This window comes from Drosophila gunungcola, unplaced genomic scaffold (genome assembly GCF_025200985.1).
Source record: "Drosophila gunungcola strain Sukarami unplaced genomic scaffold, Dgunungcola_SK_2 000146F, whole genome shotgun sequence".
NCBI lineage: Eukaryota > Metazoa > Arthropoda > Insecta > Diptera > Drosophilidae > Drosophila > Drosophila gunungcola.
In genome coordinates this window covers 132,893-146,751 of record NW_026453307.1, presented here as the reverse complement: position 1 = coordinate 146,751, position 13,859 = coordinate 132,893, and the positions used below count along the sequence as shown (strand labels likewise).

The 13,859-nt window shown below is 39.3% G+C and overlaps 1 long non-coding RNA gene across 1 annotated transcript in view; it reads right to left on the bottom strand.

Moving 5' to 3' along the window:
- Positions 1-13,859, bottom strand: part of LOC128265682 (uncharacterized) — a 116,902-nt gene that overhangs the window by 17,604 nt on the left and 85,439 nt on the right. Inside the window, exon 4 of the long non-coding RNA XR_008268903.1 lies at positions 11,188-11,220. This is a non-coding gene — a long non-coding RNA (uncharacterized LOC128265682). The remainder of the gene's footprint in view (positions 1-11,187; positions 11,221-13,859) is intronic.

The window sequence follows — 13,859 nt, the reverse complement described above, 5'->3', positions numbered from 1 at the left end:
TGTGTGTGACAACATGGCCATGGTAACAAATGCGCTACTTCGGCCCGCCATTTGCCATTTTTTGGTAGCGCAGGGTGGAAACGGAGGCCCCTGGCATAAGTTATGAGGCCCGTCGTTCGCTGAGCGGAGAATAGTCACTCCCCACTCCCCACTCCCCACTACACTGGCAAAACACATGAGTCCTTAAGCTGCTCTTTAGAAGCAAAATCATACGTTTAGAAAAGTGTCCAAAAGTATGAAACAACATATATTAAGTTCGGAATAGCGAATTACACTGCATACAAAACACATTTTCATTGAAATTTAAAAAAAAATTACTTGCAAATGCTTCTAAGAAGAAAAAATATTAAGATAACACTTACAACTAAGATAAAAGACTCCCCAATGCTTTGGAAGAACAAAAAATGTTTGTGGAATTCCTAAAATTTGAAGTCTAACTTGTTTAGCAGTGTACCCCTGATAGCCATACCCCTCCAGTCCTTCGCCCCCTGCCAATCCGCTGTAACTGGCATGAAACATGTGACCGAAGCGAAAAATGGGTGGGCTGACCAAGAGGCGCCCCCTGTCGGCTGCAGATGAAACCGCAGCACCAAGCGGCCCCTCCCAAAAAAAAAAAAAAAAAAAAGAAAAATCGGGGCGGAAAAGGAAAAAAAAGGCACAAAAAGATCAAACCTCACACAGCAAGAGGAAAAAATATGGCGTACAGAGCGCTTAGGAAAAAGTGGCGTAGAAATTATTTAAGCACGAGACAATTTGAGCATTTTGTTGGCTTTGTTTCTGTCGCAAGTTGAAGCAGCGACCACAGGGATATCAATAGTGGCCCAAAAGAATGGCCACGATGGTTAAAAGTTACATGTTAGTACACGCGACGGGGAAATCCTAGTGAGAATAGTTTATATGTGCTATTTTTCTGAGGCGAAAACTTTTTAAATATAATAATATCAAAAGCATTGAAATAAAGTAAACGTAAATAGCTTTTACACCTGACCGTTTGTATAAATATATTTATATATATATATAACTAGAGTTTAACAGATCTGCCAAATATTAAAACAACAGACTTTTTAAAAGGGAATATACATTTACATTTCAAAATACATTGCTATTTTTTAAAGAAATACCTATTATCTACATGCCACATTTAATTTACAAGCCCGATTTGGTTTTAAATATTATTAAACCTAAAACTGCATAGCCACTTGACCAATATTGGTTGTTCACTAAATAGCCACAAATTAGTGTAATTTCCCATCTGTTCAGCTCAAGCAGTTAATTGGGAAATAAAGCAGCTAAGGAGCTACCAATAAAATATTTACACAGCTTTTGCCTCATTGACAAAATCCGGTTGCGAAACCAGTGAAATTATCTTCAAATTTATACCCGATCGTTTGAATGGGTAGAGGACGTGATAGGCAAACCACACACCGTAAAGCGTACGAAAAAAGAAGGTGAAAAGTAGCTCCCAAAGGACATTAGCGTGGTTGTGTGTGTGTGTTTGAGTGTGGAAATTGGCTAAAACGAATTTACACAAATTTATCAACGTGGCCAAGTGAGAGCCAACGAAGCGAGTCCGCCATGAACTCGGCTGCACGTACACACACACACACAACCAGAACGGAAAGAAAGTGTCAACCGGAAGACACCCACACCCACACTCACAGCCACCCCCCCTCAGCCCCCTCGCTCGCACTCACACTCACACTCACACAGAGCGGAAAGCGGAAATGAATCATTTCATTAGAGTTGGCAACGCCTACGACATGAGACACAAGAGCATTAGGCGCCTCTGGGAAAACTGTGTGTGTGTGTGAGAGTGTGTGAGTGTGTGTGAGTGTGTGCAAGGGGGAAAAGCCACAGCGAACGACCCAAGAAATAGCCAAGTAAAATGTGTTTGACACTTAACGTAGGTCGCTTGACCGGCCAAAAAACTGGTGGGGGAACTGGCCCCAACTTGTGCCAGGTGAGCTGGCTGAACACTTAACACGTGTAGAGCGAGCCAGCGATGCGGAAACCAGGCCAAGCGTTGCCCCCAAAAAAAAAAAAAAAATATAGAAACCAAGGACCCACCCGATTCCGGGAAATTTTCAACACCAAAAGTTGAAGAGCCACTGGCGCGTGGGAAAAGCACACTCACTCACACACACTCTCTCACACACACAGACTCGATTTCAATCACAATCGCAATCCTTGAGGCCACAGAAGAAACCTCAAAGGCAAGCATTGCCTAATTCTTTGGATGAAATATGCTTACCCGAACGCATTGTCAACAGCCACATTTCAAATTTGCCAAAATATTCGGGTAAATATAAAACAGACTGCAATGCAAAAATCATCGAGAAAATTCAACAATTTATTGCAGTACACAGTGAAAAGGAGTTCAAGCAAAGCTTGCGATTTCAATGTTAAAATAGGGCAGCTCATTTTTTAAACAATTATGGATAACATTTAACTTTTCTTTTTGGGAATTATTTATTTCCACCATTTAAAAAGACAATCACCTGCAAATATACTTTGAGGCCGGATTCGTTGAAAGTAGACACCTATTTAAGTGACCGATAAATATATATTAGTCCAAGCCCTGCTAGTTAATACAAATACTTTTTAAACTAAAATTTTATTATTTAAAAAAAAAAAACAATGGTTCAGATAAATTTGTTTAACCATATGGATTTTTCAAGTGTATTTTTTCCATTTTGAGTACTCTATATTAATTGAGACTGGAGTTTTGAGGTTTCCGACTCCCCCAGATGTCCAGGATATATTTTTTGATTTATATTCAAATGCAATATTCCCATCTCCAAGGAGGCAGTCTCGATGGCTGCAATTTGTTTGAGAAAATATTCATTTTCCAAAGGGTAATCTCTCGGAGTTTTCAGCATTTTTCGTGAGATTAGATGGTAAGCCTTAACTGCAATGGCCGCAAAGATTTTCCGTCGTATTATGTTCCTGCTGCATCATCATCATTAGCAGGAGTATCGTCATCATCATCATCATGGTGCCCCCAATCTCTGGCGGGTTTTTGTTAATCAAATTGGCTTTTGGCTCGGCTTAACTGGCCCGATCCCTTGGGCTGATGATGGGGCGTATGCGTAATATTCGCTTTTATGGCCCAATCACACACATTCTGTTGCTTCTTTTGTGCTCGGCTCAATCAATGTGTGTGTGCGTATTAAATACAATTGAATTTTTTGATGCGTTTACGCGATAAAGGCCCCGAAAACGCTTTTATGTTTATTCATACCTGCCATGCCTCCAAGGAAGCGATTCGTCCTTCGAAAACTCCACGCACCCCCCATTCACTCTCCTTTGTATTACCCTTTTCCGCACACACACACAAACGCACACTCATGACAGGATAAATGACTACCATTTTGTTTCCTCAAACATTTTTGCATATTTCTTATCAGAGTTTTTGCTAATTCAACGTTTTCATCAAACGGGATGGCGGGGAGTTCGTGAGGAACAGCTTCTTGTCGAGCGACTTTATGTTCTTTTATTTATGCACTTGATTAACATCCGCCATCCAGTTGAATTGAAAATCTGCTGGAGTTACTTAAAAAATAAGGGCCAAAGAAATACACACTTTTCGTTTTGTTTGGATTTTAATGTGCAATACAACACCTGGACATTTTGGAGGTAAAATGTTAAAAATAATACTCAGAGTTGCAGTATAATATAAATTTCATATGTCGATGAGCTCTTACCATTTATGAAATAAAAAACGTGCAAATATGCACCCAAAATATTTCCGATAGAAAGCCGAATGTCTTTGCATTAAATTTGAAAAAAATATTTGTGTGGCCGAGCTAAGTTTTAATATTCATGGAATAAATTAAGCATTCTTTATGTATTCGAATGGAATCAGACTGTTCGTTCTGCCCCTCATTTTGTACTATCGATTCCCTCGCCTCGAAACTTTAAATCCAGATAGAGATCGCTATTTTGCTGTTGCCGGAATGCATAGGCAATGATTGCGTTTCTATATGAATTATGCAGCGCAACAGGACCAAAAATCCGGGGGCAAGACTTCGGTGCGGCTCGTAGTTACTTAATCCTGCCAAAGCTGGCTTCGGAACATCTTTCAATATAAATTTCAACGGCTTGTCAAGCTGTTTCCTGCAAAATGCCGCTGGCAACTGTAATGGCTTCGTTCGTTCTTCGTCCTTCGTCCTGGCCTCATCCTTCTGATTGCTCCCTCTGATTCCACAAACCTCCGTCCAGAGGAGTCCAGTGTTCAGTGTCCAGTGTCCTGAGTCCGGAGTCCTGAGTCCTGAGTGTTGTGCTCTCAGTCCGTGCCCGGCATTTGCAGGCGTTGTTGTCCTCGTCGTCGTCTCTATTACATTACTGATTGTTTTCGTATGTGTGTTCTGCCAGCCAGCCAGCCCCACACCCACCCATTCCCCCTGCTTTCGGTCGTAATTCTGCAATATTTTGCCCCGCTTCCATCATCAATCCCTAGCTCCGCATGTGTGTGTGTGTGTGTGTGTGTGTGTTTTTCCAACTGTCGTTTACCATTCATTCTGGATAAATACAAAATGAAGATGATCCTCCGGGAGCTTTAGTTATTCAATTCGAAATGTAGTAAATTTAATCTAGCAAACAACCGTCGTGTCTCGCTTTCACTCTGCGAAATTCCCAATATGGCCTGGCCTCCCACTGACCCAAGGATACCTATAAAACACATTACATCTTCTTGAGCGGGCCAACTATTTACTATTTGCACTTGGAGAAAACAGCTAAAAGAGTCATTTATTTAATGCAGCTAAAAAAATAGTGGACTCTTAATAAAATTATATTTCGCATTTTAACCACGTTGACTACACTTTTTTAAAAACAATATTTTAAAGACCATAAGTTAATTTTAGTTGAATTTGGATCACTTTATAATCGTGATTGTCGTTACTAAGTTCAAAGTTAAGCTGGTCTCCTACTAAAACAAATGAATAAAAAGTTAAATGAGTTGTAAAAATGTTATAGTTAAGACAGCCCTAAAAAGGTTTATTCATTTATGCTTTATATATATATTTTTTTTTTATATTTTTACTTGCAATTTTTTTAGGGCAGTGCACTCTAAGCGACATATTATAAATAAAGCAGTTTGATTAAAAACAAAACCTTCAATTAAGGTCGCGTGCTTATATTTTCATAGTCTTAAAACGGGTTGTTTTAAGCTCCGTGAGCCATTTTCTTTGGCATCGCTCCTCTCGATATCGGCGTGTTTGTTGGCTTTCTAATTTTTCCTTTTACAGTATGTCTGTATGCCAAATCCCCGCCGGAGCTCCCAACTTCGAAATCTATCTATTTTGCCGTGTCTCGGGCTCGGTCTTCTGCTCATGTCCTGCTGACAGGCTCAGTCACACAAGCGGACAGTTGGCATTTTTATGCGACTTCCTCCTGTCTGCACTCCGCATCTGTGTTGTCGAGTGTAACTGTGAGTGTGAGTGTGAGTGTCCTTCTGGCTGTTTCTCATTGCGTTTTCCAAATGCGTTTTGCCGCCTCTAGCACCATGGCACGTGTGTGTGTGTGTGTGTGTGTGTGTGTGTGTGTGTGTGTGTTCTGGCTTGTTTACCCGTTTGAGTCGAAAGCCAGCCACTGCACTCAGTACACAGATACAAATTTGGTCTTAAATTTTGCTAACAAAAAAGTAAACTACAAATCTATTTAATAAATGTTCTCCATGTATAAAAACATAGATTGAACTCAAGATAACAAAGTAGTCAATCCTTTTTCTTTAAACAAATGGGTTTAATGAAAGGCTTTCTGCTCAAATGATTTATTTTTGTTTATATAGTTTAAAAGTATAGTTTGGGTTGTAATTTATAAACTTAATTTATTGATATGTATTACACTTCATAATTTACTAAGATAACATCAATCCAGTTCATTAAAAATTACTTTTTGCACTATATTTCAATGAAATGTAGCTTGCGGGATTCCATGTAATGGTTTTTCTGAGTGCGAGCCACCCCACATTTGGCCACCTCCCATTGGCACGTTTGTTTGCTCATCTTGTTTGCCTTCTGCTGCCTATTTATCTTTTCTCCAGCCTGCATTTGGCTTCGGGTTTCCCCCGAGCTTTTCCACCCACCTTGCCATTTCCCAGCCCCTCCTGGTGCCGCCACTTTGTTATTGCTGCATTATCTTTCAAATGGCATATTTATAGGATTTCGCTTGCTTTCCTCGAGATCAATGCACACACTCCCCTATATATATATATATATATATATATGTGCATATGTACAAACACATATACAAATATATATATAAAGCGGAATCTGGGAAAGGCTGGCGCATAGTTTATTGGCAGTGGCTCAGTGCGCCTGATGCGCATTTCCTCAATCAGCCCGTCAGCCGTCCAGCTTCGGCAAACAGTTAAACAAACCCGGCCAAAGGGACACACTCGCTGGCCAAGAAGGACTCGGCCGAGATCCGGGACCAGAAACCCAGCTAGGACGACGGCCAAGTCCCGAAAATTGGGACAAGCACTTTGGCTGTACGATGGCGCAAAATATTGAGGTGTGCTTCAAGTACTAGGGGTTTTTTTCGTACTTGAAACGCCTGGTTGTGAAATATTTTGTAAGTGCCCTTTAAACTTACAAAATAAACTAAACCTTAAAAATAGGGCTTAGAAACAAAAATTAAAGTATGATGCAAAAGTAAAAGTCAGTTTTAGCTATTAATACTCAATTTAATTGTGACACAACAATTATTTTTTGGATATTCATATGTTATTATATAATATTTACATATAGGTTTTTTAAATGTGAGTATAAGTGAAGTTTGGTTTTTTAATAACGTAACATATTTAAACGTGTGTAAGTGACTGCTCAAAATAGTAATAGTGAGAAGAAAACAATGAATGTTTTATTATTTTTTAGAATATATACTCTTGGAGGGTGCTGTAAAATAAACATGACAACCGAAGAAAATCCGAATAGGTAGGTAAATTTGTCAATTCAAAGAAGTGATTATCAGAACATATTTGTCACTTCACCAGTATTTTCTCCGCATGACCCACTGTTTCTGTTTCCCTCCTTTGGCTTCGATACACAAACTTTTACTTAACCATTTCGTACACAGTAAATTCATTTTCTCGATTGCCCCTCGCCAATGTCGCTGTCGCTGGAAATTCGCAGGCATTTTGCTTCGCAGCCATCCTCGTCCTGTGCCATATTTTATTTGTGTTTATTTGTATGCATGTGTAAATATTGTATTTTCCCTTGATTTTTATTATATTTGTCTGACTTGGTCCGGCCGTTGAAACGCAATTCCCACTGACCCCACCGCATTGAATACTCGCACACTGAGTTTTGTGCTTTATGGCGAGAAATCAAGGCGTCACACGTGGCGTATGAGGAATGCGATGGGCGGGCCACATCGCCCATACGCCGCGTGGCCTGCATTTAATCAGCTAAGCGAGCGGGGAAAGTAAAATGTTGCCGCTGGCATGAATTTTCATTGGAACGATAATGGGAAATTCAATTTCCCATATCCCCAAAACCACTTCACTTTCGCCATCGAACGGCCACCGCAATCCGCACACAAAACGAGGTAATGGGCATGGGTTGGCCACGCCAATGGAAATGCTAATTGGTAATCCATACCCCGCCGAATCGAAATTCGAATGCGGAAGGGATGGGCTGGTACACTGGTACTTTTGTGCTCCGGTTCGTTTATCGCTTTTCCCTTTCGATTACTTGGCGATATCATATGCGAGCACTCAAAAGCATTCGAGCCGTCTCTAATGCATTACAGTGGGGTAAGTACCGATGAGTAGGGGAAAATCTCTCTTGTTTTGCTGATTATTATGTGATAAAATAAATAATTAAAAACCAATGAAATATGGCAAACCATTTTATATGCCTATTGTAATTGTACAGCAATAAAAATACAAAGCAAATACAAGAAATGACTTATTTAATATGAAAGATCCTCGTAGTTATTCTACAAAAATGTGTTAAAAAAAGGGTTTCTTTGGGCATACATTGCATAACTTCTATGAATATTCATTGAATACCTCGCTGTAGCTTTATTTCATAACTCTAAGCCTACAGTTTGTACACAAATTAATACTATTCATAAAAGTTTTGGAAACAAAATTGATATAGTTATTATAAAGGTTTAATTACAATTTTCAACTAACTCATTATGATTATAAACTACAAATGATTACAATTACAATTAAGTCAAATAATAAATATTATTTTTTAGGTGCCCATAAATGTGCGATAAAAACTATTATTGCCAGAACTCGTTTGTAGTCACATATGTGAAAAGCTGTAGTAGTATTATTCCATATTCCCATCGTATTGTTATCCTTTCAGCTGACTTTCCCTCCTCCCGGTCGTTATGCTGTTTTCACTTCTACTAAGCGACCTACTGAATCATTCATTGTATCATCATTCATTTGCCCCGTTCTCGTCCTTAGTTAATAGCAGCTCCTGATAGAACGTATTGAATCAGAACTCGCTTACATGCTTGGATGCGCTGAAACACCTTTTAATTTAACGCCGACTTTTTATTATCATTGCGAGTGCTGGATTTATTAACTTGCGGTGTCCTTGGAAGGACCCAGCCCACCCACCTCCACAATTAGGGACCAAAAGGACAGGAAAAAGAGCCGGACAGCGGGATGGCCAAGAAATTATCTATCAAAGCTCCGCAAATCTTAGTGGCTGTGGTGGGCTTTCGCACGGGATCGGGCACCATGAATTATTTATTTGTGCGGACATGAATTATTGTTATGAAGTTTATTGCAAACAAATTGCGTCCTGGGACAGTGGAAATCAATAGCAAATAAATAAAAGCGCCAACAGTTTTTGTGGCTTTTGCTGAAACAACAGAGGGTGGTTCGTTGGGTTTTTCTGGGTCGTGCTGGCTGGTCTGGCTGGTTTGACTGGTTCGGGTGGTTCGGGTGGTTCGGGTGGTTCGGGTGGTTGGGGGGCTATAGGATGGTCAAGATACGGATACGGGCGCGTATGGCTTTGGCTTTTGCTCCTGCTCAGGTTCTGGCTCTGGCTCTGGCTCTGGGTATGGCCGAGGAGAGTTATGTTCGGGCAGACAACAATGGCAGATGATATAGCCGTGACCCCCACGGCAGTCTGTGGGCAGAGCCATCAACAACATGCACAGGATATGGCAGGACGCTGCGGGCGATTCATGAAATTTAATGAAGCACGGCGTGGAGCGGGGCTCCGGCGGTTCGACAGCCCGGAGGACTTCGAGGCAACCACCAGATTCGCATTGCTGCCTCGCTCGGGGCCATACACTGTGCGAATAAAATCAGGGAAAAAAGCAAACACATATGTCAATGAAATAATACGAAAGTGATTTAACACATACAAACGAAACGAAAAACATTTTAGTTTTGCATTTATTGATTTTTAAGATTAAGGTTTATAAAATTATTAAACCTTTTAAAAATAAAAGGTTAAACGGTGTAAGTTATCAATCTTATTTCAAAAGCTCAAGTTTTATGCTTAAAAAGGTTGCATGTGTTTTAAAATTGTCAATTTATTAACCAACATAATTGGTGTCTTTTATATAATGCTATTATAAGCAATCGATTGCAAGCAAGTTTTAAGCTCAATTAATTTTTTTGTAAGCTTTCTTTAATAATCACATTGTTTTTTAGTTTTATTTTTTTAACGAATATTGATAATGTTATGTTTTCTCATTAACAAATTCAATTTATAGATGTATTTTAAAATATTTCAATATTTAATGTTAAAGAACAAAATTAAAAAATTTCAAAACATAGACAAAATATTGGGCATTTTTCACAGCTGAGTTAATATTAAATTGTTTTTAAAAATTGAAGTTCAAATTGATAATATTTATTTTGTTTCGCTCAGTATACCGGCAACTGCCGAGCCACGGATGTGGATGAGATGTGTTTTTGAAGTTGGCTTTTTAATTAAAATAAATATTTAATTGAAATTGTAATTAGGAATTAGTTGCGGGCAATAAGCCAATGCGACGTCGACGAAAAATGCAAAAAGAGCACGTATCCGCAGTCCATTGTCTTTGGTATCCGAATGCGAATGCGCTCTCGTATCGGAATCTGGATCTGAATCTGAAACTGAATCCGTGTCTTTATCTTTATCCGACCCCCTTTGCGCTGCCTTCGATGGCTGTGAAAAGGCATCGCATCAATTTCTGATTAAAAAGGATAAACACTGCAGGATGTTTCGCCGAACAGCTCCAGGGACATCCAGGAAAGACGACGATGATGGCAGGCACAAACACAAACACCAGCACATCGTCTAGCAGATACGAGGACATTAAGGATATTAAAAGCAACCGCAACGCACGAAGGCCAATGGCAAGTGACAAGGGGGCGTGCCACCGCCCCCACAGGACGACGGAGCTGGGGGACCAACGTATTCGATTTCAATAACATTTAGTGGCAATTTCTTTTCGCCCGTTTGGCGCATTTAACGACAGCGGTGTTATGCCACAGTCAAAGTCAAAGTCGAGCGCCAAAGGACCCGAAGGACCGGATCACGGGAAAACCAACAGCAGCAGGACTAATGTCGACCCATTAAGTAGAGAGGTTTAGTCGCAGGTTTTGGGGACCAGTTTCAATTACATCGCCATCACCAGCCGAACAAAAATTAACGAAAGATTTACCAATTTCGGTGCTGCGTTAAGGGAAGCTTAAGTTTTAAAGCAGAGGTAGTTGCATTATTTTAAAAATATCTATACCACTTCTATATACTATATATATACTATAAACTATAATAACAAAAATTATTTGACATGCATAATTTTCAAATTTTATATAAATGAGAAATTAATATAAATAAAAAAAATCATTTGTTTAATGTAAGTAACAATACTTTGAAACCATTTTTAAGTCAAAATACTTAAAAGCAACGAAGGTGTATAGCCATTGTTTGTGTTCTTGATGACCGTTTTTAATGGGCTTAGTCGGCTAAAAACAAATATAAAATAAATAAAATTAAACAAATATAAAATAAACATATATATTTGTCAAATCCCATTTCAATAAACTTAAAAATATTCTTTAATACACATATATTAATTAAAATAACATATATTTTCGACGCTTTTGTCCATGTGATATAACTTTAGTAAACTATAGTTGGCTCTTACAAACATGAAATAAATCATTTTGTGACTGAGGTAATAGTTATAGTTATTTAACAATGTTTGGAGACTTACCTATGAGAGGTTCCCAGGTGATTGCCCGTTAGCCTGCAAAGATGGAGAAAACAAGAGCAAATCAATTTCCCAGCTGTCTTTCATTTTGGTTGAGCTAATGTTAATTCCTGCGCGAAAGTAGCAAATAAATGCAAAGTGCAGATATTGCATGTAGAGCGCCAGGATAAGGAGACAGGATAACGCTGATGAATGCCTGCCAGCGTAAAAAACAATAACAAAAAACGAAGCGAGAGCTGAAAACTCACAGACAGACTGACAGGTGGGCGTGGGAAAGTGAGAAAAAGGGGCGTGGCCCTGCCAGCAATTGCAGCTTCAACTGCATTTTAATGTATTTCCAGCAAGACAACTCAAAGTAACTGTATCGCTGGGCGGGGGGCGTGGCAAAGGGTGGTGGGCGGTGGTTACTGGGCGGGGCACGGTTACAGAAACAACCCAGGTAAGATTAAGAATTTTCCCATTTAAACAGACGTTGCTCACCCCCTGTTCGATACAATTGCAAATGAGGGAAAGAATGGCAATCAATCGATAGGAATCCGATGAATTTTAAATTCTGAATTTCATGTGACTATTTTCGGAATTGATTTTCATATCTGAAATTTATTTAAAATAAAGTAAGAATTATTTTCGAAACAAAATAATTAAATACAAGATAATTAAACAAGATACTTAAATACAAAATTCAATTTCGTTTAAAATAAATTATATGAATTGATCAAGAGTACGTTACAAAAGTACACGTGTACAAAATAAAAATATGTACATCAAATTTTTTAAATATTTATTCAAGTATTTTTAGTTGGCAAACGTGAAATGGATTTTCTGAATATCGGAAAATGCTACATATAAAATATAAAAGCTTTTAACAATTACTTTTTAGCAATTAACATAAATCGTTGTATAATGTACTTTAAAAAAAAAAAATATCAATTCCCACTTTTTATAAGTAAACATACAAGCTAAGAGTTAATTGCTGCCATTGAGTGCCACCAATGTGTCTGGCCGACCTCCAGTGATAATGAAAACTCGATTATTACGATATGCCATAATCCGATTCAAGCCCTTCCCTTTTTGTGGCCCTTTGTTCATTAAATTAGTTGCATTAAATGCGACCAATACATCCTGTTGTCGTTGCCGTCAGATTTCCGATTGCTGCAATCGGATGAACAGGCGGCGACAAGGGACCTTAAAAGGGGGCTGGTAAATGGGACATTGGATATGGGATATGGGATATGGGAAATGGGAAACGGGTGGGGAAATGGTTGGCGAAAAACGGAAAGTGGCGGGGAAACTGATTGGGTTAGATGGTGACATGCTAGCGGCGCTGGGCATAGATAAATCGTTGGTAAATTTTATATAATCTAATAAAAAATTGATGGCTTTGGAGTGCGACGCTGCGAGCTGGCAATAAATAGCAACAGACTGGCTGCCTCTGGTTTTAAGGATCGCCCGATCCCCATTCCCCCGTTCCTCCATTCCCCAATCCCTCCCATATCCCCATATCCTTCCCTGTTATCCACTTTAAGCGATGCATGCGGAGCGATGCCAATCCGTTGAAAAGCGCTTGCCAATAAATGATGAGACATCGACGACGACGGCAGATGCAGAGGCAGAGGCAGAGCCGGAAAAGTCGGGAAAGCTGCCGGAAAATGGGGGGTTTTGGGGCAGCGCATTAGCCCGTTCCCACCGCTCACCCCACTCACACAGCCCACTTTTTTATGCAGCGCCGAGCTTAATGAAATGAGTTTGTCGAACTTATTGCTCACTGAGGCATGCAACATGCCATGCCTGCTTTTCTCCCTTTCAAGTCTTCCACTTTTCTGGGATTGGATGGTGCCTGCACTTATGCAGATACAATTTGCCCGAGGGCCCTTAATTTCTTGGGTACATTTTAAGTTGCCCAAACAAGTTAGCTGCATCGATAAACGCTCGAGATGCCGGTGATTTAGCCAGCCAGAATTCTTACAGATGCGAGGACTAAAAGCGAAGGCTTATTTGCCGGCAAACTGAGTGAAAGGTGTCTTATCTATGTGAATTGAGTCTATGTCTTGCGGATGATGAATTAAATTGAATCGATTTAAGCCGAACCAAGTACATCGAAATGATTTGTATTGCAGTTACAGTAGAATGAGTTCTTAAATTAATTGATTGCTTAGTTGGCTATTTATATTAAGAAACTTACTGTTCAAATAAAACTGTTCATAGTTGATGTAATCAATTGATCTATGATTATTTTATTAACCTTTGTCAGTTTTAGCTATTGGTAGAATATATATGAGCCTTTAATAATATGTTAATTTCGTAGCAATCAAAAATCAATCATTTATATACACAAGGTTAAAAATGTAAATATATATGTATAATTACATCGTTGTTAGATTTTAAACCATAACAAATGAATTGAATTATTTTAAATTTCGGTTTTCCACTTGCTGTGTAGTCAGTTCCTCAGTAGTCAACTTACAGAGATCATTTTCATTAGTTTTCCGCTCTCTGGCTGAATCAATCGATGGATGTGGCTCGATGGCATACTAGAATAACATTGACCCAAGTCCAACATCAACAGCAGCGCTCCTTGGCCAGATTGTGTATTGTATCCGTTGAAACAACGGACTTGGCCAAGTATTTTTCACCCTTTGCCCTTCTTTTCCTCCTCCCTTCTCTCCCTTTTGGCC